This window comes from Syngnathoides biaculeatus, chromosome 14 (genome assembly GCF_019802595.1).
Source record: "Syngnathoides biaculeatus isolate LvHL_M chromosome 14, ASM1980259v1, whole genome shotgun sequence".
NCBI classification, from domain to species: Eukaryota; Metazoa; Chordata; class Actinopteri; order Syngnathiformes; family Syngnathidae; genus Syngnathoides; species Syngnathoides biaculeatus.
Genome location: NC_084653.1, coordinates 4,883,692 through 4,905,317, shown reverse-complemented (window position 1 = coordinate 4,905,317; position 21,626 = coordinate 4,883,692). Strand labels below are relative to the sequence as shown.

Genomic DNA, 21,626 nt, shown 5'->3' with positions numbered 1-21,626 from the left:
ACACGTAGGGTCTAACTCGCAAATCCCAACACGGGGCAATATTACCCTATTGTTCCGAGCCATATTTAGATGATATGTGGATCACGGCCAATCCACCTCTGCGCGGCGGTGATGAAAACAAAGCGCCCGCGAGCGACGACGACGCTGTGGCTAATCCACCTCCCCGTCCCATCCACTTCCGTGGCGGAGATGAGCCACCACGGCCCAGCCGCGATGAGCCACCCTGGCTGACAAGCCCAGTGGCGATTCACAAGGCCAGTGGCGATTCACAAGGCCGGTAGGGATTCACAAGGCCTGCAGAGGCCATCCTTCAGCGGCTTCTGCACGGAAGCCTTCCAGTGCGCACATCGACACATTTCGCACATCTAATTTACGGATTATGCCCCCACCGCCCCAACTATTGTTTTTTTTTTTTTTTTTTTTTTTTTTAGTAGCTGTATACACGCCTACCTGTCATTTGGAACCCACAAAGCTCTCATTCTTTGCACCCATGCGATTAATTTTTCATGACAAACCGGGTCTCTTGGAAACTTATTAGGGGTAAATCCATTCTCCCGAGTGTTAGCAATATCCAGCAATGCAACGACCCGGCATTTTGGCTAACACCAAGTCCGCTTGAGCACGCTACTGCCTCCAACGTCACGTCCTGCTTCTTGTTGAAATCAAAACCCTCTAGAGGATTTTCATGGCGGGAATTACAAAAAGCCATGTATGTCAAAATCATGTTTTGTGGAGAAAAAATGGATGGTTCCATACCGGCTGTTGTTTTTTCATTAATAACGTACTAAAAATCATCCATTTCATGACAGTGGCACTTTCATAATATAGATCTAACAAGAAGTGAAATGGAAGAGTTGACGCTGCTATGCACGAGGGATATAGCTGAGCCTATCCAAGAATAAAGAATTCTGTGACTAATTGGTGCTGTCCAAAAGATGATTATGATTGCTTAGGTTGACAGTTAAAAAAATAACTATACTACACACTATGATGCTAAAACAGTTTAATAGTGTTTGAAACACCTACAGACATCTTCATTGCTTTACCTTTGAAAATAATTTGCTGCTAGCAGGGGATAGGGATGATTCTCAATGTAAAACGTGAATTTCCGCAAATGATTGACAGTCCCCTAAAAGCACATACAATTTTTTATATCAATTGATTAAACCATAAACATACCCCAAACTATGATCCCAAAACACTTTAATAGCATTTCAAACACTTCCAAACTGTAGTCAGGCAGACACGCGCAATATTTGACATGCATACAAAAGATTGAAGAATTGACAGATTTGCTGAACAGAAAGAGGACGAAAATGTGACATACTAACACAAAGATATGATGACGATGGTCAAAGTAACAGTACAAACTACCTCAAAGAGAGAAAGAGAGAGAAAACTACTAAACAAAGAATAAGAAAATCCGAATGACACAAATGTGGATTCTTTAGTTAAAAAAACATGTCACACGTTAAAACTTTCTGTACGACTCAACAGGAGGATAAAATTCAAATCTGAACAATCGTTCCTCTGGAGCACCCATGATACCATGGTGTATGTATGTATAAATGAATGAATGAATGAATTAATTAATTAATTAATTAATGCCATTTATTGTCATTATATGAGTGTACAACAAAACAGGAGAGCCTCTCCTGTGTCAGTGTATATATAAAGTCAATATAAAAGTAAGAATAAAAATAACACAAATAAATAAAAATACACGAGTAAAACAGTGCATAAAAAGCATTGCTCAAGATATCGAGATCAGTGTACCTTTGCATTAATAGTGTGGCTAGAGGAAAGATGAGAGATCGAGGTAGAAAATGGCTCTCGGAAAATACTTAGTCTATTGGTCCTTGTTTTTGCACATCTGTAATACCTTCCAGACGGCAGGAGCTCAAACAGTTGATAGCCAGGATGTGTAGTGTCCTTAATAATGTTCTGAGCTCTGCTGAGGCACTGAGAGGAATAAATGTCTGGCATGTAGGGCAGAGGGCAGCCAACGATCTTCTGTGCTGCTTTGATTGAGCCCTGAAGCGTTGCTCTGTCTGCCTCAATGCAGCTCCTGTACCAAACGGACACACAAAATGTCAGCAGGCTCTCGATAGATTAGCGGTAGAAGACCAGCTGCAACCTTGTGTCCTGGTTATTCTTCCTGTGGACTCTCAGGAAGTGATGATGCTGTTGAAGCTTTTTAATGGCTGCTGTGATGTTGTCTGTTCAGGAGAGGTCCTCAAAAATCAGGAGTCCCAGGAACCTGAATGTGCGAACTCTCTCCACATGCTTGGCGTTAATGAGGAGCGCAGCTGGTATACTTCTGTTCCTCCTGAAGTCCACAATGATTTTTGTTTTTAGAGTGTTCAGTGCCAGATTGTTGTCTGTACACCAGGTTGTGAGCTTCTGGACCTCCTCTCTTCTAGGGTGATCCTTTTGTGATCAGACTGACCACTGTTGTGTCATCAGCGAATTTGACGATGATGTTATTTTTGTGGGCTGGGCTGCAGTTGAAGGTGTAGAGACAGAAAAAAAAAAAGTGGGCTTAGCACACTGCTCTGTGTTGAGCAGGTGCTCAGTGTTGTTAGAACTTACAGAAGAATGGCAGGCGGTTGAGTTTGTTTGGTGTCAGGGGGATACCATGCCGGTCCACCTATTTAAAAGCATACATCTAAATAACAATACCAAACTAAACAGCCTAATTAGCAATGATGAGACCCAGAGATGATGTAACTTTTTGGTAAAACCACAGTCATACCCCCCTTAAAGTTCCGAACATGAATATGTTCATCCAACATTATGATAACAAAAATATTTCATGAATAAAACAAAGTCTCTAAAGTAGCTTTTTTGGTGGGTTGTGAATCCCAATTTGTTTTGGATTCAAGCTTTTATTGGTTAAAACCAGAATAAAACATAAAACCTCTGAGTCAACACACCATATAAATATATTTAAAACAAAAAATGAACTAAGTAGACAAAAGTTACACAATATTTTTAAATAGCATACAGGTTTTTTTTTTGTTGTTGTTGTTTTTTTTTTACAGTGGTGGCCTCATATCACACTCTTACACCCATTCACAGAACTCACGGTCCAGAACTCAAGACGTGGAATTGAATAAACTCTTGTTGAAGAAACTGAGTGTATTATAAAATCCTGCTCTGAAGCTTGTGTATATTGAAACAATCCTTTCCGACGCTTGAGAACACTGGAATCCTGATGTCTCACTCCTCTCAAGCAATGCTATCTCGTACCTTTAGCCGTACCATGTGCCTATGCTACAGCCTAGCGTTTGGCATACCTAACGGTGACATTTTGTGTCAGGAAAAAGTCCTTCGGGGACGCTTCTGGATTTACACACGAACTCCTTCAAAGGGTAACTAAGCAGTATTTGACGAAGTTCTCTGAATAAACTTCTGTTTCGATGGCTCTGTCCTTCTCTCGGGCACTTTGTTTCTCAACTTTTTTGAATGTCCATCCTGGTCACCTCCTCCACAACTCCTCTTGCTGGTCACATCTATCTCATCCCTCATTTCTTCTTGTGAGACAAAACACATTTTCTCATCTCTTCAGCTCATACTACATCCAACAATGTACACCAATATGAACATTTATCACAGGAAGAGAACTCAGATCTCAGTTTTAGAATATGTTTTAGAATATGTTTTAGAATATGTTAATCAACAGAATTCCCTTTAGTATAAAATGTCCGCTTAAGATCAAAACGTCAGACACATTTTACGTCACTACAAATCCACTTACATCAAACAGTATGTAGAAGGGTGATAAAGGAGTTCATATTAACCCAGTAAGGTCTGCAAGATTTTAAGTACCATGACTTAGCACTGTGCTACAACTCTATTACTTCATCTAATCCCTCTAATTTATCATTTCATAGAGCCATTCCCTTCTGCTGATCTGAGGTCTGGTCGTGGGGGCAGTTCTCCTTCTCCTCAGACACTTCCTCAAGCTCTTCCGAGGGGATCGTGAGAGACGTTCCCAGGCAAACCACCAGCGTACCTGGGTCATCCCTCGGGTCTCCTCTCGGTGGCATGTGCCTGGACCATGGGGCATCATAAACAGATACCCGAGCCACCTCATCTAGCTCCTCTCAATATGGAGGAGCACCGGTTCTGCTCTGAGGTGCTCCCAGATGGCTGACCTTCTCACCCTTTCTCAAAGGGAGCACCCGGACACCCTGCAGAGGAAATCTAATTCATCTGCTTCAATCTGGGATCTTGTTCTTTCAGCCATGACCCACAGGTTGGACCCATAGATGAGGGTAGGAATGAAGTACAAATGGAAAAGAGTGATTTTCACCTTTTGCCTGAGCTACTTCTTCAGAACATCAGACCAAGATAAAGACAGCATCACTGCAGGTGCTGCATAAATACCCCTGTCGATCTCCTGTTCCAGTCTTTTCTCACTCAAGAACAAGACCCCAAAATAAATGAAATCCTCTACATGGGAAAGGATATCATCTCTGAACTAGATTTTTTGAGTGAAGACCATGATAACAGATTTGGAGGTGCTGCTTGAAATTTGGAGATCAAAGCCTGATGTAAGTAAATATGTGCTGCCAGGATTTAAATTAAAAAGCCACTGAAAATGTAATGTTGTAAAAATTTACATTGTAATTTCAGAGTGATCACATTTTCAATCCCTGTATTTCAATTTAACTTTTAACAGTTAACAGTTAAATTGCATTTTGAAGGTTCAACTGGCTCCAATTCGCTGTCTGCAATTAATCGTCTAAATTCAGTGTGAAGAAGGCAGGGTAATTTCAGGTTTTCTTAACACTGAACACTGAATTTAGACGGTGAATTTCAGACAGCGAATTGTAGCCAGTTGAATTGCAGACAGCAAGTTGTAGTCAGTTGAATCTCAGGAGAGAAGAACATATTGGGTTTAAATTTTTAAGGTTGAATTTTGTTATAACGCGAATTTGCTAACATGGAAAAGTTAAACTGAAATACAGCTATTGAAAATGTGATCACCGAAATAACTGTGAATTTTACAACATAAAATTTTCAGTGGCATTTTTAATTCAAATCCTGATGGCCCATTTATTTCCATACTGATGAAACCAACGGAAAGAAATCACCTGCAAAAGCAAAGGTACAATACTGAGGCCACCAAATCGGACCCCCTCTACACCTGTTCTACATTCTAGACTGCTACATTCTGTTAATAAAGGCTATGAAGAGAATTGGGGACAAAGGGCAACCTTAGCAGAGTCCAACACTCACCAGAAAGGAGTCAGACTTACTGCTGGCTATGTGGACCAAACTCTGACACCAGTCATACAGGGACCAAAGAGCCCGTATGAGGGGCTTCAGGACCTAATACTCCCAAAGCGCCCACCACAGGACTCCATCCCTGGGGCATTGCCACTGGGGAGCTTTTTAACCATTTCAATGATCACAACCCCAGAGATGGGAGAGTCCGCCTAGGAATTCCCATTATCACCATCTTCTCCATTATCGGAGCCAAGTTACCGCCAGGTTGTGATCATTTGAACCCTCCGCCACTCTCTTCAGCCGAGTGTCCATGACATGCGTGTGCAAGTCTAATGACAAAACCACAAAGTCATTCATCTAACTGTAACCTTGGGTGTTCTGGTCCCAAGTGCAAAAGTGGACACCCTTGTGCTTGAAAATGGTATTTGAACAATCTGTGGTAAAGCCAGAATTCTCACTGCCATTGTCCATTTGAGGGTTGAAGTCTCTCTGCAGAACTATGGTGTTCCCTGTGGGAGCACTCTCCAGCACCTGATCCAAAGAACAGAAAAAGGGTGGAGTATCTGAAGTTCTGTTTAGTGCATAGGCACAAAAAACAGGACCCATCCCCCACCCAAAGGTGGAGGGAGGCTACCCTCTTATCCAGCGGCGTGAACCCCAACATACAGGCACCTAGACAAGGGTCAATAAGTAAACCCATACCTGCTGAGCATGTCTAACCATAAGCAACTGTGGAAAAGAGTCCAACCCCTCCCAAGCTGTGTGTTGAGGCGAGTTGAACTACATCTAGTCAGAACTTCTCAACCTCACACACCAACTGGGGGTCATTCCATACCAAAGAGGTGACACTCCACGTCCCGAGAGCCAGTTTCTGTAGCCAGGGATCGGCTTGCCCAGGTCTCCGCTTTCGGCAACCGCCCAGCTCCCACTGCTCCCAATCACCACTCACATAGGTGGTGATTGCGTGGGAATGAGGACCAACGTTACTCTTCTGGGCTGTGGTAAGCCCGACCAGTGGGTGCAGGCCCTAACACCAGACGCTTGCCTTCGAGCCTCACCACCAAGACGGGCTCCAGAGGGGTCCCCAGTGACCCATGTTCAGGCAAGGGAAATCCAAATCCATTAATTCTGTCAATCATAGGAGTTTTTGGAGCTTTTTCTGGTCATTCACCTAGGACTTGTTTGCCAATGGTGACTGTCTCAGGGGCTCGAAGCCCCAGACAACTTAGCTCCTATGATCATTGGAACACACAAACCCCTCTACTATGATAAGGTGACGGCTCAAAGAGGGGTAATTTAACTTAAATTGTTATCTAATAACTTGCCATGGTGCTAAAAGAACAGCCAATCAAAGACTGTAGAAACAGATGTGACCAAAGACTCTGTCAATCATTAGGCAAGCACTCCCATTTATAAAGCACCTAAGCTATCACTTGCACCGGTAAAAAATTAAAGTTAAAAAGAAGGAATTGAACAGCTACCAAGACGAAAAAAAAAAACCCCACTACTCCCACTCTCCCAACTAGAACTTTACCTGTGCTTACGTCAACTATTCTGATAACGATACACAGTCATAAATGAAAGTAACAATAATAAATACTGTAGCAGTGCACATTTCACGGCAGAGGAATATACAACTAGTTACCTCGTTTGTCCTGACTCTCTGGGGTGGCCTGTGCTAGTAGAAAACTCCATGGCTTTGTAGACCGCTGTATAATCTTTTGTGCTGTGGTGTTTACGCACACACACGCAATCACACACACACAGGGGGAACATAAAGTTTTCAGACCCCTTAAATTTTTCACTGTTATAATGCAGCCATTTGCTAAAATTATTTGTTCAGGTTATTTGTTTTCTTCCTTACTGTACACACAGCTCCCCATGTTGATGGTAAAATTGTTATTTTTGCTAATTTATTTAAATCAGAAAAAAATTGATATCTCACACAGCCATAAGCATTCAAACCTTTTACTCAGTATTTAGTATAAGAACCACTTTGAGCTAGGCAGGCTTGAGTGTTTTGGGGATTGATGCAACAAGTTTTTCCACACCTGGATTTGGGGATCATCTGCCATTCATCCTTGCAGATCCTGTCCAGTTCTGTCAGGTTGCATGGTGAACATTGGTTGACTTGCCATTTTCCTGTCTTTCCAGAGATTCTCAATTGGGCTTATGTCAGGGCTCTGGCTGGGACATTCAAAAACAGTCACAGATTTGTTCTGAAGCCAATCCTTCGGTATTTTAGTTGTGTGCTTTTAGGGTCACTGTTGGGAATGTATAAGACAACTGATGAGCATTGCCTTGTTTTCTCCGCATATCCCATTAAGAATTAAAACCAACAGTTTTAATTGTACTCTGAGTGGCTACCAACAAATTCAGGGTGTAGCACCTCTCCTGCCTCATGATAGCTGTGATAGGCTCCAGCACTCCTGCAACCCTTGTGAGGAAAAGTAGCTCAGAATATTGATGGATAAATTTCAATTTTGGTTTCATCAGACAAGAACATTTTATTCCTCACTAGCTTGGAGTCCTTCTCGCGTTTTTTATTTAGCAAACTCCATGCGGGGTTTCATGGGTCTTGCACTAAAGAGAGCTGAGCTACTCTGCCCTGGCTGATGGAGGGCTGTAGTGATAGTTGACTTTCTAGAACTTTCTCACATCTCCCGACTGCATCTCTGGAGGTCAGCCACAGTGATCTTTGGGTTCTTCATTACCTCTCTCGTCAAGGCTCTTCTCCCCGATTGCTCAGTTAGGGCAGACGGGACAGGAAGGGCTCTGGTCTTCCAAAACGTCTTCCATTTAAGGATTATAGCTGTCACTGTGCTCTTAGGAACATTAAGTGCAGTATAATTTTTTTTTTTGTAACCTTAGCTCGATCTGTGTCTTGCCACAATTGTCTCTGAGGTCTTCAGGCAGTTCTGTTGACCTCAAGATTCTTATTTGGTCTGACATGCACTGTGACCTTAAGGGGTGTGGTTTTCCTAATCAAGTACATTGAGTATAATCAAACACAGATGCACTCCAATGGGTGTGTGGATCCATCTTAAGGGTGAGCAAAAGAAACAAACGGCACCTTAGTTAAATATATGAGTGTCACAGAAAAGTGCATGGAAAATTTTTGGCTGTATGATATTTCAGTTTTTCTTTTTTAATAAACTGGCAAAAATTTCAACAATTACTTTTTTCCTTCAATATAGGGTCCTATTAATGAGGGGGGAAAATTAATCTAAATTATTTTAAGGTAGCATGGTGGATCAAAGTGTTAGAGCATTGGTTTCACAGTAAAGGAGGACCGGGGTTCAAATCCTGGATCTGTCTGTGTGGTGTTTGCATTGTCTCCCAGTGCGGGTTTTCTCCGAGCACTCCGGTTTCCTCCCACATCCCCAACAACATGTATTAATCGGAGACTCTAAATTGCCCATTGGTGTGAATGTGAGTGTGACTGTTGTCGTCTCTAGCACACTGAGGTGTACCCCGCCTCCTGCTCAATGACAGCTGGGATTGGCTCCACCACTCCCACGAACCTAGTGAGGATAAAGGGCTCAGAAAATGAATGGATGGATTGCTAATTTTAACAAATGGCTGCAATATAACAAAGTGAAAATTTTAATGGGGTCTAAAAACTTTCCATACCCCATGTATGTCTATATATCAGCATGTGTGTGTGTGTGTGTGTGTTATTCGTCTAGCCACCAACTGTTTAAGTTGTCCCACCTAAAAAGATGGGCATCTGTAATTTTCATCACAGGCATACTTCAACTTCTGGAGAGAGAAGGTGCAAAAATGCAAAAAAATACTTAGACACCTGTCACGACCCATCGAGACGGAGGAGGACCCAAAAGCAGGACTCCGGAGATGCAGAGGCATTTTGGGAAAAGTGTTTATTCGTTCCAAGGTCGGGGATCAGGTAGACAGTCAAAGTGGAGCAGCGGTAGTCAGGACGTTGGGCGAAGAGAGCAGGTCCGCGGGCAGGCAGGGGTCGGTACACAGGAGATCGATCAGAGAAGGCAGGAGTGTCAAAGGAGTCAGGCTTACGGGGTCGGTCGGAGAACAGGCGGAGGTCGGTACACATGGGTTTACGATCGGAGATACGGGAGTGCAGGAACGGGGCATGAGTTGCGACGATCTGGCGAAGAACAGTTGTCCCCAGGGTCCTATATATACCGGGGTTAATCAGTGGGAACCCGCACAGCCAGGGCTGGATTGGCAGGATCATGACACTAACAGCAACCACTAAGTCCGGCTCTCACAGACCTGCTCCTTCATCTTGTAGAAGCTCTTCTATCCTCCACATGTTACTCTTATTTATGGCACGTTTTAACTCAATCTGTTGAGAAGACACCTCTCCTCACTCTCAAACAGTCAGACTCCAACCTCTCCACCACGGCAAAGACCAGAGAGGTGTCCCAGGACACCAGGTACAAAATTGTAGACCTGCACAAGGCTGGTATAAGGTACTCCATAGTAGACAAGCAACTTGGTGAGAAGTGATCAACTGTTGGTGTGATTATTAAAAGAAGGACAAAATATATGACGACACACAATTTGACAATCCACCTCATGGGGTTTCAGTGATCTACTGAATAGTGCGGAAAAAGTGCAAAACTGCATGGGTGGACCTTGTTAATGACCGGAAGACAGCTGGGACCACAACTACAAAGGTTACCATTGGTAACACACTAAATTAACTTGGATTGAAATCCTGCACTGCCCGCAAAGTTAAAGCCAGCACATTTCCAGGCCTGTATAAAGTTTGCCAGTGACCATCTGGATGATTCAGAGTAGGACTGAGAGAATGGCATGTGGTCAAATGAAATCAATATCGATGTTTATGGCATAAAAATCATTCACTGTTTTTGAATTAAGAGGGATGTTGAGAGGCATCCCAAGAACACCATACTCGCTTTGAAGTAGTGGGTGGAAACATTATGCTTTAGGGCTGCTTTTTTTTTTTTTTTTTTTAACCAAGGGGACAGGACAACTGATCTGAATTCAGGAGAGAATTCATGTATTGGGAGATTTTGGGCAAATACCTCCTTCCCTACATAAGGTTATTGAAGATGGAACTATAAACACACAGCCCAAGCAAATAAAAAGTGGCCCAGTAAGAAGCATTTCAATGTCGCCAGAATATGACGGATGGAGAGAGTTTCATGGAAAATCGGCCCAAATACCTGCTACAGCGTGTAGAAACCTGGTAACCTAACCTAAACCAAACATTTGACTCCATTAATTGCAAACACATTTTTCATTACAACTTAGTTAGATGAACTTATTACATATTCTCTGGAGCAATATACAAATAAATACATTGATACAAAATCCTGTGATTTCCTGGACTTTTTTTCACATTGATCTCTCACAATTGAAAATTACAGACTTCTCTCATCCTTTTTAGTGCGACAACTTGCACAATCAATGGCTCTCCAAATACTGTTTTTCCCTCCAATGTATATATATAGACACATTATCTAGTAATAATATTCATGTAGTGGTACTTTATCAGTGTATCTACATACAATTCCTATCGGTGAATGGACAGGGTTATTCGACCAGATAGATTTATGATGCATATGTGGTATTCAGGATCTCTGTCCATTCAATGTCTATAACACTTGATGAGTGATACTGTATGTTAATGTAATTTTCATGACTGCTTTGACATTTCACCTTTTTATTTCCCAATTGTAACAACAGTAACCTTATACACGGTAGCAAATATTCAAAACAATAGAAATATAATGCATTAAATAAATGCATTCAATAATTGACACTGTGAAGGAGCCACACTTTACAAAGTCAGTGCAAGGAAAGCAGCTGGTCCAGACAATCTGACACTACAAGTTCTAAAAGTATGTGCAGACTAGCTAGCAGAATTCTTCATTGCCATATTTAACCACATGCTACAGCAGTCTGTAGTCCCCTCCTGTCTTCAATCAACTTCCATTGTCCCAGAACCTAAGAAGCGCACATTAAGGTGCCCGCATGAATGTTGCCCAGTTGCTCTAACACACATGTCACTAAATGCCTGGAGAGACTCATCCTGTCTCACACCAAGGACATTTTCCCCTGTAACCTTGAACTCCACCAGTTTGCGTACAGGCCAGTCAGGTCAACAGAAGATACAATCAGCACAGCACTTCACACAGCCCTCACACAATGCTGACACCTATGTGAGGATGCTGTTTGTGGAATTCAGCTCTGCATTTAATAGAGTTGCACCCCACAAAATGGCTATAAAGCTTAGCCACCTGGGTATTAGCAGCTCACTGTGCACACTGATATTAGACTTCCTCAGTAATAGACCCCAGAATGTCAGGGTGGGAAACAAGACCCAATGCATTCTCATCCTGAACATGTGAATGCCACAAGGGTGTGTCCTCATCCCCATTTGCTACTTCCCTATTTCTATGACTCCTCTCTAAATTAGCCCAACAACAAAACCACTGCCAATTGTAAAGACCATCCATCCATCCATCCATCCATCCATCCATCCATCCATCCATCCATCCATGATCCAAGCCACTTATCATCGCAAGGGTCACGGAAGAGCCTTTTGCCTATCCCAGCTAGCATCAGGCGACCCTCTGAACTGGTCGTCAATCAGTCGAAGGGCTTGTAGAGACTAATGAAGGACAATGATGAGTCAGACTACAAAGAGGAGGTCTGACATCTCAGGCTTTGGTGTCAAATCATTTACCAGAACATGAACACAACCAAGATGTAGAAGATGATCATGGCCTTTAGAAAATACAAAAGAACTGAAAACACCATCCTCCACATTGATGGAGACAAGTTCTTTGGTGTCTCGCAAGACCTCACCTGGTTGACTAATCTCCCATCATTTGAGGAAAGCATGTTAAAAAGTGTACTTCAAGAAACTGTACCAAGTTCAGATACCCCAACACCTGGTGGTAAACTTATTGATCCACAATGGACCATCTCCTGACCTTTCTGCTTGCAATTTGGTTCAGGAACTGTACTGTGAAGGACAGGAAAAACCCGCAGCGGGTGGTGAAAGCAATGCAGTGGGTGACTAGTGGAACACTACTCACCCTCAAGGACACAAAAACTGGCAGACTAATGCAAAAAGACACTGGAATCATAAAAGGCCCCTTTCACCCTGGACAGTCACTTTTCTCCCCCATCTCCTCTGGATAATGCCAATAACAGTCGAGAACCATGTGCTCCCCGATACACTCCTGCCTAATCACCCTCTTCACACACTGCAATCTAATTAAAGAGTTTACAATATTGTTTGATCATTATCTATGTAATAACCGAATACCATATCATAATATGGTCCTCCAAAATGTGAACAATGTATGTTCTGTAAAAAAGTGTTTTTTCATAATCGTTTGCCTACTTCTTTTTTTTTTTTCTTTTGTACCTCAATGCTGCAAATTGGGGCGGCATGGTGAATAAGATGGAAAGTGTTGGCCTCACCATTCTGAGGTCCTGGGTTCGCCTGTGTGGAGCTTACATGTTCTCCCCATGCTTGCATAGGCTTCCTCCGGGCACTCCGGTTTCCTCCCACATCCCAAAAACATGCAACATTAATTGGACACTATAAATTGTTCCTAGGTGTTATTGTGTGTGCGGCTGTTTGTGTTGATGTGCCCTGTGATTGCCTGGCAACCACTTCAGGGTGTACCCCGCAACCTGCCCAAAGACAGATGGGATAGGCTCCAGCACTCCCGCAACCCTCGTGAGGATAAGCGGCTAAGTGGATGGATGGATGGATGCTGCAAATTGGGAGATGCCAAACTGATGAGCACTGTTCCTGTGAAAGTTACAATAAAGCTTTGTATTTTCTATTCTATTCTTCCATCCACTCTGAAGTGGTTGCCAGCCAATCGCAGGGCACATACTAAGAACTATTTGTGCACACATTCACACTTTAGGCCAATTTAAGTCTTCAAATAATTTCTTCTTTATTATATGAATATGGAATACAGGTGAGATTAGCATGTCAGTGGCCTCACTCTGTTCCCTCATTGTACCTTTTTTTCTGGATGTCAACATTTTGTCATTTAGATGAATCCGTTCTGTTGTATTGCTCAGGATGGCACGGTGTGCAACTGGTTAAAGCATCTCCCCCACAGTTCTGAGGACCGGAATTCAAGTCCCAGCCTTCCTGTGTGGACTTTGGATCTTCTCCCTATGCGTGCATGGGTTTTATTTGGGCATTCCAGTTTCCTCCCACATTCCAAAAACATGCATTATGAGTAAATATGTGCCACCAGGATTTGAATTAAAAATGCCACTGAAAATTTTACGTTGTAAAATTCATTTTTATTTCAAAGTGATCACATTTTGAATAGCTGTATTTCAGTTTTAAACATTCAATGTTAACAAATTTGCCATATAAAATAATTCAACCTTTAAAATTTAAATGCAATATTTTGAGGCTACTGGCTACAATTCGCTGTCTGCAATTCACCGTCTAAATTCAGTGTTAAGAAGGCAGGGTTACTTCAGGTCAGAACCTAACACCCAGCCAATACAGTTACACTTTCCTAGTATGTGACGTCACGTGACTGTAATCACTTTGCAATAACAATGTGGATTTCACCACATACAATTTTCAGTGGCACTTTTAATTCAAATCCAGGTGGCACATATTTACTTCCATAATGCATTAATTTGAGACTTGAAATTGTGTGTGATTGTGAATGCAAATGGTTGTTTGTTTCTATGTGCCCTGCGACATATCCTGCCTTCGGCCCAAAGATAGCTGGGATAGGCTCCAGCACTCCCGTGACCCATGTTAGGATGAACGGATCAGATAATGGATAGATGAATGGATGGATTAGCATGTTGGCGTGGCCCTTGACAACCATTTTAGGATCTGACATAGACACTTAGGGGAAAAAAAATTACCAATCTCTTCTCCATGGACCAGTATCTCTATATTATACTACATTGTAACCTTAGATACATACCTGTGTGTGTGTGTGTGTGTGCTTGTGTGGGTGTACAGGTATTTGATACTGATTTATAGCTATTGTTATGAAACAAGTAACATTGTGATCCAATGAATACCACAGATCTATGATACTATAGATCGATACTATAGATGTCATAGATCAGTGTAGCTCGATACTAAAGTAACCAATGCATTGGAAAGAAATATAGTCACATTGGACATTAAGAATTAAATGAAATATTTTTTTATTCCTGGTGTACGAAAGAAAAAAAAACTGTTGCCATGCTGACAGGAGCATCATGAATTGTAATACAACAAAATATTTTGCTCCATCCAATTTGATAGGTAGGTAAAGAGCTTTATACAAATATCCTACTTTAAAAATATAATAATAAATTTTAAAGGAAACAAAAAGACAATAATTTAACACTATGTTTAGAATTATTTTGCACCTGTAGTTTTCATTTCAAGAAGGTTTTTTGCAGGGACCCACTGTTACCTAGTGGTGTTTAATGGGTATTGCTGGAATTAATGCTGTGTATATATATATATATATATCTGTGGCATGTGTGTGCCTGTGTGTCTGACTCTCTGACTGCGCATCCCTGTCTGCCTGTCTGTTTGTCTCTCAGAACACATCTTGGTCTTGGTCTTTGTGGTTGCTTCGTCGACATGTACTGTTTAAATAATTAATAATCAACCTGGTCGCCTGTGATATAAAACAAAACCACGTTTTCAGCACAGTTAAAAACATGCTGTTGGTTGGCAAGTTTCTCTGGTTCGTTTCATGCTAGTGATAAGCCATTATGCTTTCAGGCACGTGATATTTAACTCAGCTTGATCTTGATGAAATACAGTGATACTATTTTGTTCAAATAACTCCTTCAGCAAAAAAAAATACTCATAAATCAGTTGGGGACTTTTAATAAGCCTTGGCATTTTAGGCTGGTTAAAGCATATGGCACAACACTATGAAAATAAATAAAGGAATAAAATCAACTGAAAAATAAATTCCTGTATTCAAATGAATTGACATGCCATAAGATCATTCCAGCCCTCCAAAAATTAAGTTGTTTTAAATAAATTAAACTAATACTTCATTGTATAAAAACCACGGGTAGCATGCTGGATCAGCTGATAAAGCGTTGGCCTCACAGTTCTGAGGACTCGGGTTCCATCCCGGCCCCGCCTGTGTGGAGTTTGCATGTTCTCCCCGTGCCTACGTGGGTTTTCTCTGCGCACTGCGGTTTCCTCCCACATCCCCAAAACATGCAACATTAATTGGACACTCTAAATTGCCCCTAGGTGTGATTGTGAGTGTGGTTGTTTGTCTCGATGTGCCCTGCGATTGGCTGGCAACCAGTTCAGGGTGTATCCCGCCTCCTTCCCGTTGACATGGAAATGGATGGATGTATAAAAACCTGGACCACAGTGGGGCACCTCTGTGGAATTTGCATGTTCTCCCCCGTCACTGTGTGGGTGTTCTCCAGGCACTCCAGCTTCCTCCCATATACCAAAAACATGCAACATTAATTGGACACTCTAAATTGCCCCTAGGTGTGATTGTGAGTGTGGTTGTTTGTCTCGATGTGCCCTGCGATTGGCTGGCAACCAGTTCAGGGTGTATCCCGCCTCCTTCCCGTTGACATGGAAATGGATGGATGTATAAAAACCTGGACCACAGTGGGGCACCTCTGTGGAATTTGCATGTTCTCCCCCGTCACTGTGTGGGTGTTCTCCAGGCACTCCAGCTGGTGGTAAAATGTACAGAAAAAAGTGTATTGTAATTTCTCGAGTATAATGCGTCCTGAAGTATAATATGCACCCCAAAGTTGACCTAAAAAAAAAAAATCATTAAAACCCGTCGACTAATGTACAATGCGCACCAACAATTTGCTGCCACCCATATAATCAAAATATTGGGAATTATTTGTATTTATGTTTTGTTAGGTTTGTACTTGTATTGTTTTTCAAAAAACTGTCTGCACAACAATCATTAATCATAATCATTTTGCATGTGCTGGTTTTGTCATGGTCCAGCGCTGGCTGTGGGGGTTCCCGCACGGCTGCGCTGATTGGGAGGCGCACACCTGTGCCTCATGCTGGCTGATTGGCCCCGGTGTATATAGGACCATGGGGACGACTGGTCCGGTGCCAGATCGTTGCGGTTCATGCCCCTTACCAGCACTCCCGTATCTCTGATCGTATTCCCGTGTGTACCAACCTCCGCCTGTTCTCTGACCGACCCCGTAAGCCTGACTCCTTTGACACTTCTGCCTTCCTTGATCGATCTCCCGTGTACCAATTCCTGCCTGCCCGCGGACCTGCCCTCCACACCCGACGTCCTCACTACTGCTGCTATACCTGACTGCCTGCCTGATCCCCGACCTTGGAATAATAAACGTTTTTCCCGAATTACCCCTGTGTCTCCCGACTCCTGCATTTGGGTCCTACCTCCGTTTCTATGGGTCGTGACAGATTTAGCTATAATATAATCTCAGGACAGGCCACAGGACACGCTTGTCCTGGTCCCTGTAATTGTCAGAACAGAACCCCTAAACCAACTAAAATAAATGCTCAATGATGGCACAACACTTTATTAATACTGGTGATAACACATATTACAGTCTCAAATACATATTTAACACTGTTTCACAAAAACATTTTTTCCATTAAATATTTGTTCATAATACGTTTGTGCGTAGTGCAGTTTATCCTCTACATGACACATCCTTGGCCAAGATCTCAAAAGAAAAGCAACATTTGGCTGATCTACAATCTGAAAAATATCCATCGTAGCTACCTTTGGTGACTTGGTCCAGTTCCTCCTGAATTCATGAACATTGATCCAATTTTACTCCCACGGCATGTCATCCTCTGTGGCATCCATGGCGTTTGTGGGGAAACATTTTTTGAATCCTGAGAGTTTTGGTTCCGCAGTGCAGCCTCTCGCCCACTTGACGCCATAGCTTTCCGTTGGCGTGAGGTGGCTATCAAAACAATGTGAGCTCAGACTACATAGAAACGAGGGTAATCGGCACATAAAAAAAAGTGAGCGTTTTTTTTTTAATGTGCCCATGATGCTCGTATTATGTAGTTTGCACACACATTATTTTATACTCACCTGAAGCCATTGAGGCGATCTATTGTTTTTTCGGACTACAGTGCTACTTCCGGGTTGGCGGCATTATTGGCACGAATGATGACACATTTCTTTTAAAAGCGGCTGCACAACTAGTCTTTGTAGTCGACATTGTTTGTCTTGGTTTAAGTTAAAACAAACTCGTGGACAGTCGTTTCTGATCTTTGGTGCAGTAACAACAAACATGCTATGCTAGCGATCGTAAAATCCAAGCTCTCTGAGGAGGTCACAGAGTTCCGGTTGGGGGCACACATTACCGTAATAAATATAAATGTGTAGCACAAGACATTGAATATCACATCGAAATGTTTATGTACAACCTTTCTTTTAACCACTCTATGTACCTGTATCCAACTATACAATGTTATTGTATTTTTTATCTTTCATTCATACCTTTCCTACTAACTTTTTGAAAATATTTTGGGAAAAATATGTACATTATTTTTGAGAAATTACGGTAATTATTACTTACAGTGGTACCTCTACTTACGAAATTAATTCATTATGGAAATCATTTCATAACTTTAATTTTTCGTGAATAGAAACGCATTTTATATGAAAATGGCCTAATGCGTTCTAAGCCTCCTGACCCCCCTCCGGCCTCCAAAATAACCAATAAAAGTGTACATACGTAACATAAATCATAAAATATTATGTTCATTTACCTTAAAAATAAACATTCAAAGTGTACATAATGTAAAGAATGATAAAAAATTATGTTCATTTACCTTTGGCATTGAGCAACAATGCGAAGAGAAGGGTGCGAGACGAGGCATCATGGGGGACAGAGCAGGAGGCGCGCACACAACTTAATTCCACTAAAATTAATAAATTCCACAAATTCCACAGACTATTAATTAAAAAAAACATTGACATTAACTTTCAATTTTTGTGAAGTACCAATCCAAGGATATTTGCCTTTGACAGCTTTTAATAATCTTGTGGAAACGGGCAAGGCAAACGTCATCGAAGTGAGTAATAGCCCGACTAGTTAAGACATTTTCCAGATGATTATTTTGAATCAATTCGGAAATGTCATGGAATTTCATCGAGTTTGTCATTCTCAGTGTCCAGTTCATTGTGTTTGAAACTACAGTAGTCTGCATGAGTATACGAGCCTCCTGTTATGTATTAGCCTCGTTGTCACAGCCAGTGTTCATGTGCCACCACAGCTAAGTCAAGTTTTGTTTTGTGCTTAAAAGTAATTCGACCACATTTTCATGTTTTTGGACCTTGCCTTTTGCCTCGTCTTTTTGTGCCTCTGCCTTTTTTGGACAGCTTACCTGTGCATGACCTTTGCCTGGAATAAACCCTTCCACAACATCATGTCACTACCTCTGAGTCCTTCATTTGGATCTAGCCCCATGTCGTATGTTCGTGACAGAACGAACTGGCCAGAACAGGACCCAGCAGGTAAAACGCGGCGTCGCCAGTCCCGCCGCCGGTCACACCACTGGTCTGCCTCCCAGTGCACTCACCCTGAAGACCAAGCGTCCCCTAGCCGAGTGGGCTCTTTCTTTTTGTCCTCTCCTACCTTGCCATCTGCACCAACCATGTGTTATGATTATTCTCCACACCTGGCCAGTTCACCACTACGTTTTGCTCGACTCAAGATTTTTTGGAGCACCTGCACTTATAGTATATGACCATCTGCCCGATTCTGACTTGGATGCTGATTTTGTTTTTCCCTCCCTATTTTTAGTCCCAGTCAATTTGTTCCACCTCCCCCAATTTCCAGCCCCTGTGTGCCTAAGCCTAAGTCCTCTTCCTCTGACCTTTTCTGGGGCATCTGTTTAGCCGTTTGTCCGGGGGCCCCGCATGGTGGCCAGAAGAGGCGGCCAAGTAGAGCAGAGCTTTATGCCTCCTCCTTCACTCCATCCAAGCCACACCAAGCAAAATCTGCCAGTCTGTCAACTCATTCGATACCACCCATGTTTCCCAGTTCACCAGTTTCCCAGTCCGTGTAAACTCTGCCACCCTCGTATCCATGCCTACCAAGCCTGGTTGACAGCAGGCTGAGAAGGCACCTGCTGACCCCAGCCGCATCTTGCTCCTGTCTTGGTGATGCCTGACCCCAAGCTGCCTCTGGCTGATGCCTCGGTGGTAAGCGGCAACCAATTTCCTCTTGCTCCTGTTTCGGCAGCGATAGAGTCCCAGCCACCTCTTGCGCCTGTCTCCGTGGCGACCGAGTCCCTGCCACCTCAAGCTACTGTCTCGGCGGTGACCGAGCCCCATCCGTCTCTTGCTCCTGTCTCCATGGCGAGCGACCCACAATCGCCTCTTGGTCCTGTCTCGGTGGCGACCGACCCCCAGCCGCCTCTTGGTCCTGTCTCGGGAGCGCCTGAACCACAGCCGCCTCCCGCCCATGCCTCGGCGGCCCTCGACACTGACCCAACTCTCACCCAAGCCTCGGCGGTGCTTAATCATCAGCAGCCGCCGTCTACCAACCACTGCTCGGGGGTGCTCGACCAGCGTCAGCAGCTGGCTCTCAACCACACTGCAGCGGGGCTTCATCCTCAGCTGTCACCTGCTCCTGTTTGGTTCCTGCATTGCCATTGGGACCCATCCTGTGGACGTCCGCCTGAGTCGCACTGTAGGGACCTTGGCGCTTGGCGTCCCAGCAGACCTCCTGAACTACTCATCCAAACTCCTCACTTTTGGTGGCCTGGATAGCCACCATACAAACTGGGGTGGGGACACTATCCTCGTCGATGTCCTCCTCAGCCTTTCCTGGCTGTTTGAGAGTCGTCCTGGTGTTGTCTACATACGCATGCAGATAACATAATACCACTAACGTTTCTTGCGGCCCATGGTGAACAAAGATGAATAAACTTGCAATAAACACAAACGAAAAAGTTATATGTCCGCTAGAGTGTGACAGCATGTGAAAGTGTTAGCGTGTGATTCGGTGAAACTCGAGTGTCCAAGGGAAAGGAAAAGCATTATGGGTAAAGATTGACAACCATCCTAGCCAATGGGATGCCAGGAAGATGTTAGGGCAATAGCCAATGGGCGAGCAGTTTCATCACACCACTTCAAACCAAGATACAGGATGTGTACGTTCGGTGGAATTTGGGGGCTGCGAATCCGGTGCCTATTTTTGCCTTTTGTATCCTGAATTTTCCTTCATAGCTAGAGACAATATTTTTCCGAGGAGGCATTTCGCATTCCCATTTATAAGTAGAGGTACTACTGTATCTGGACAAAATGGAAGTAACAAAAATTGTGTCTTATGTTATTCATTCTTATTGAACCTGCTCTACTCTGTCTACTCTTGTCCTATATCGCTGGTAATTTACTGGTTACCTTTCAACTGTTATCACAGTTTCCAGTTGACCACCATTGAAACATGTCAGTCGAAGATTTACAGAATTGCCGCTAGCTCCCAAGCTGTTGTGGTCTTCAGCTGCTAGACTATCCAGCTGCAAGCCCTTACAGCTGCTGCGCCTCCATCCCCCAGCCTCCTCAGACTAGCAGAACACATTTGAAAATGATATACTGCTTGGGATGACAGACACCAAACAGCCAAACTCTCCTAAACTCGCTAAACATCTGTTCAACAAGAGGAGCCCACGCACGTAAATACTCACCATGATTTATTACTGACTACCAGCAATGTCACAAATAGCACTCTGCGACCACAGATGACACAGAGCCAAGGGAAGCCCCTTCTTCTAAGTAGTAGCGCTGAGCTGATCAGAAGACCCCATCCATACAAAACTGTTAAAGTGTATCCACAAAGATATTTTATTGTTTCATTGTTTACTCCACACAGGCAGCGTTTGGGGAGTCTTAATAGTATAATTTTTGATACTGTGTCCCAGAGTGAGTACATTTGAAAATGCTTCCTTTGCAAACCCCTTTGGAAAACACATGTACATCTTTACTGACAATAGCATGGTCATCCCAGTTCTCAAGGAAACAGTGCGCTATCTCTGGCAACATGAAAAAAAATAGTGACCCTCAGTATTGAGTTTTCTTTACCTTGGCATCATCGGGACTTGTATTCTGAAGCAAAAGTTTTATATTGTCAGTCCACACAAATATCTCCTTTCCTCTTCCTTTTGCCCAACTTTCTTGTTCTCTATTTTTGGTGACTTCCAGTGGCAGTGTTACAGCGCCACTTCAGGCCTGGTATATATTACTACAACTGTTGCACATCATTGTTTGGATCTTCATACTTCTCCAAATAATTTCGTGCTCACCGGAAATTATTTTGAAAAAATACCCTAAAAAAGAAATATGATCAGCTCCGTTTCTGTGCAGATACCATAGACACAGCAAACTTAATCACTAACAGCACCCAGGCAATAAAGT

The 21,626-nt window shown here is 43.0% G+C and overlaps 1 long non-coding RNA gene across 1 annotated transcript; it reads right to left on the bottom strand.

The window, feature by feature from the left end:
- Window positions 1-1,093: 1,093 nt before the first annotated feature.
- On the bottom strand, window positions 1,094-21,413 carry LOC133512177 (uncharacterized). The gene is made up of 4 exons (XR_009798120.1): window positions 21,294-21,413; window positions 2,593-2,650; window positions 2,138-2,501; window positions 1,094-2,068 (listed from the first exon to the last, which is right to left on the bottom strand). It is a non-coding gene; the product is annotated as an uncharacterized LOC133512177 (long non-coding RNA).
- Window positions 21,414-21,626: the final 213 nt, after the last annotated feature.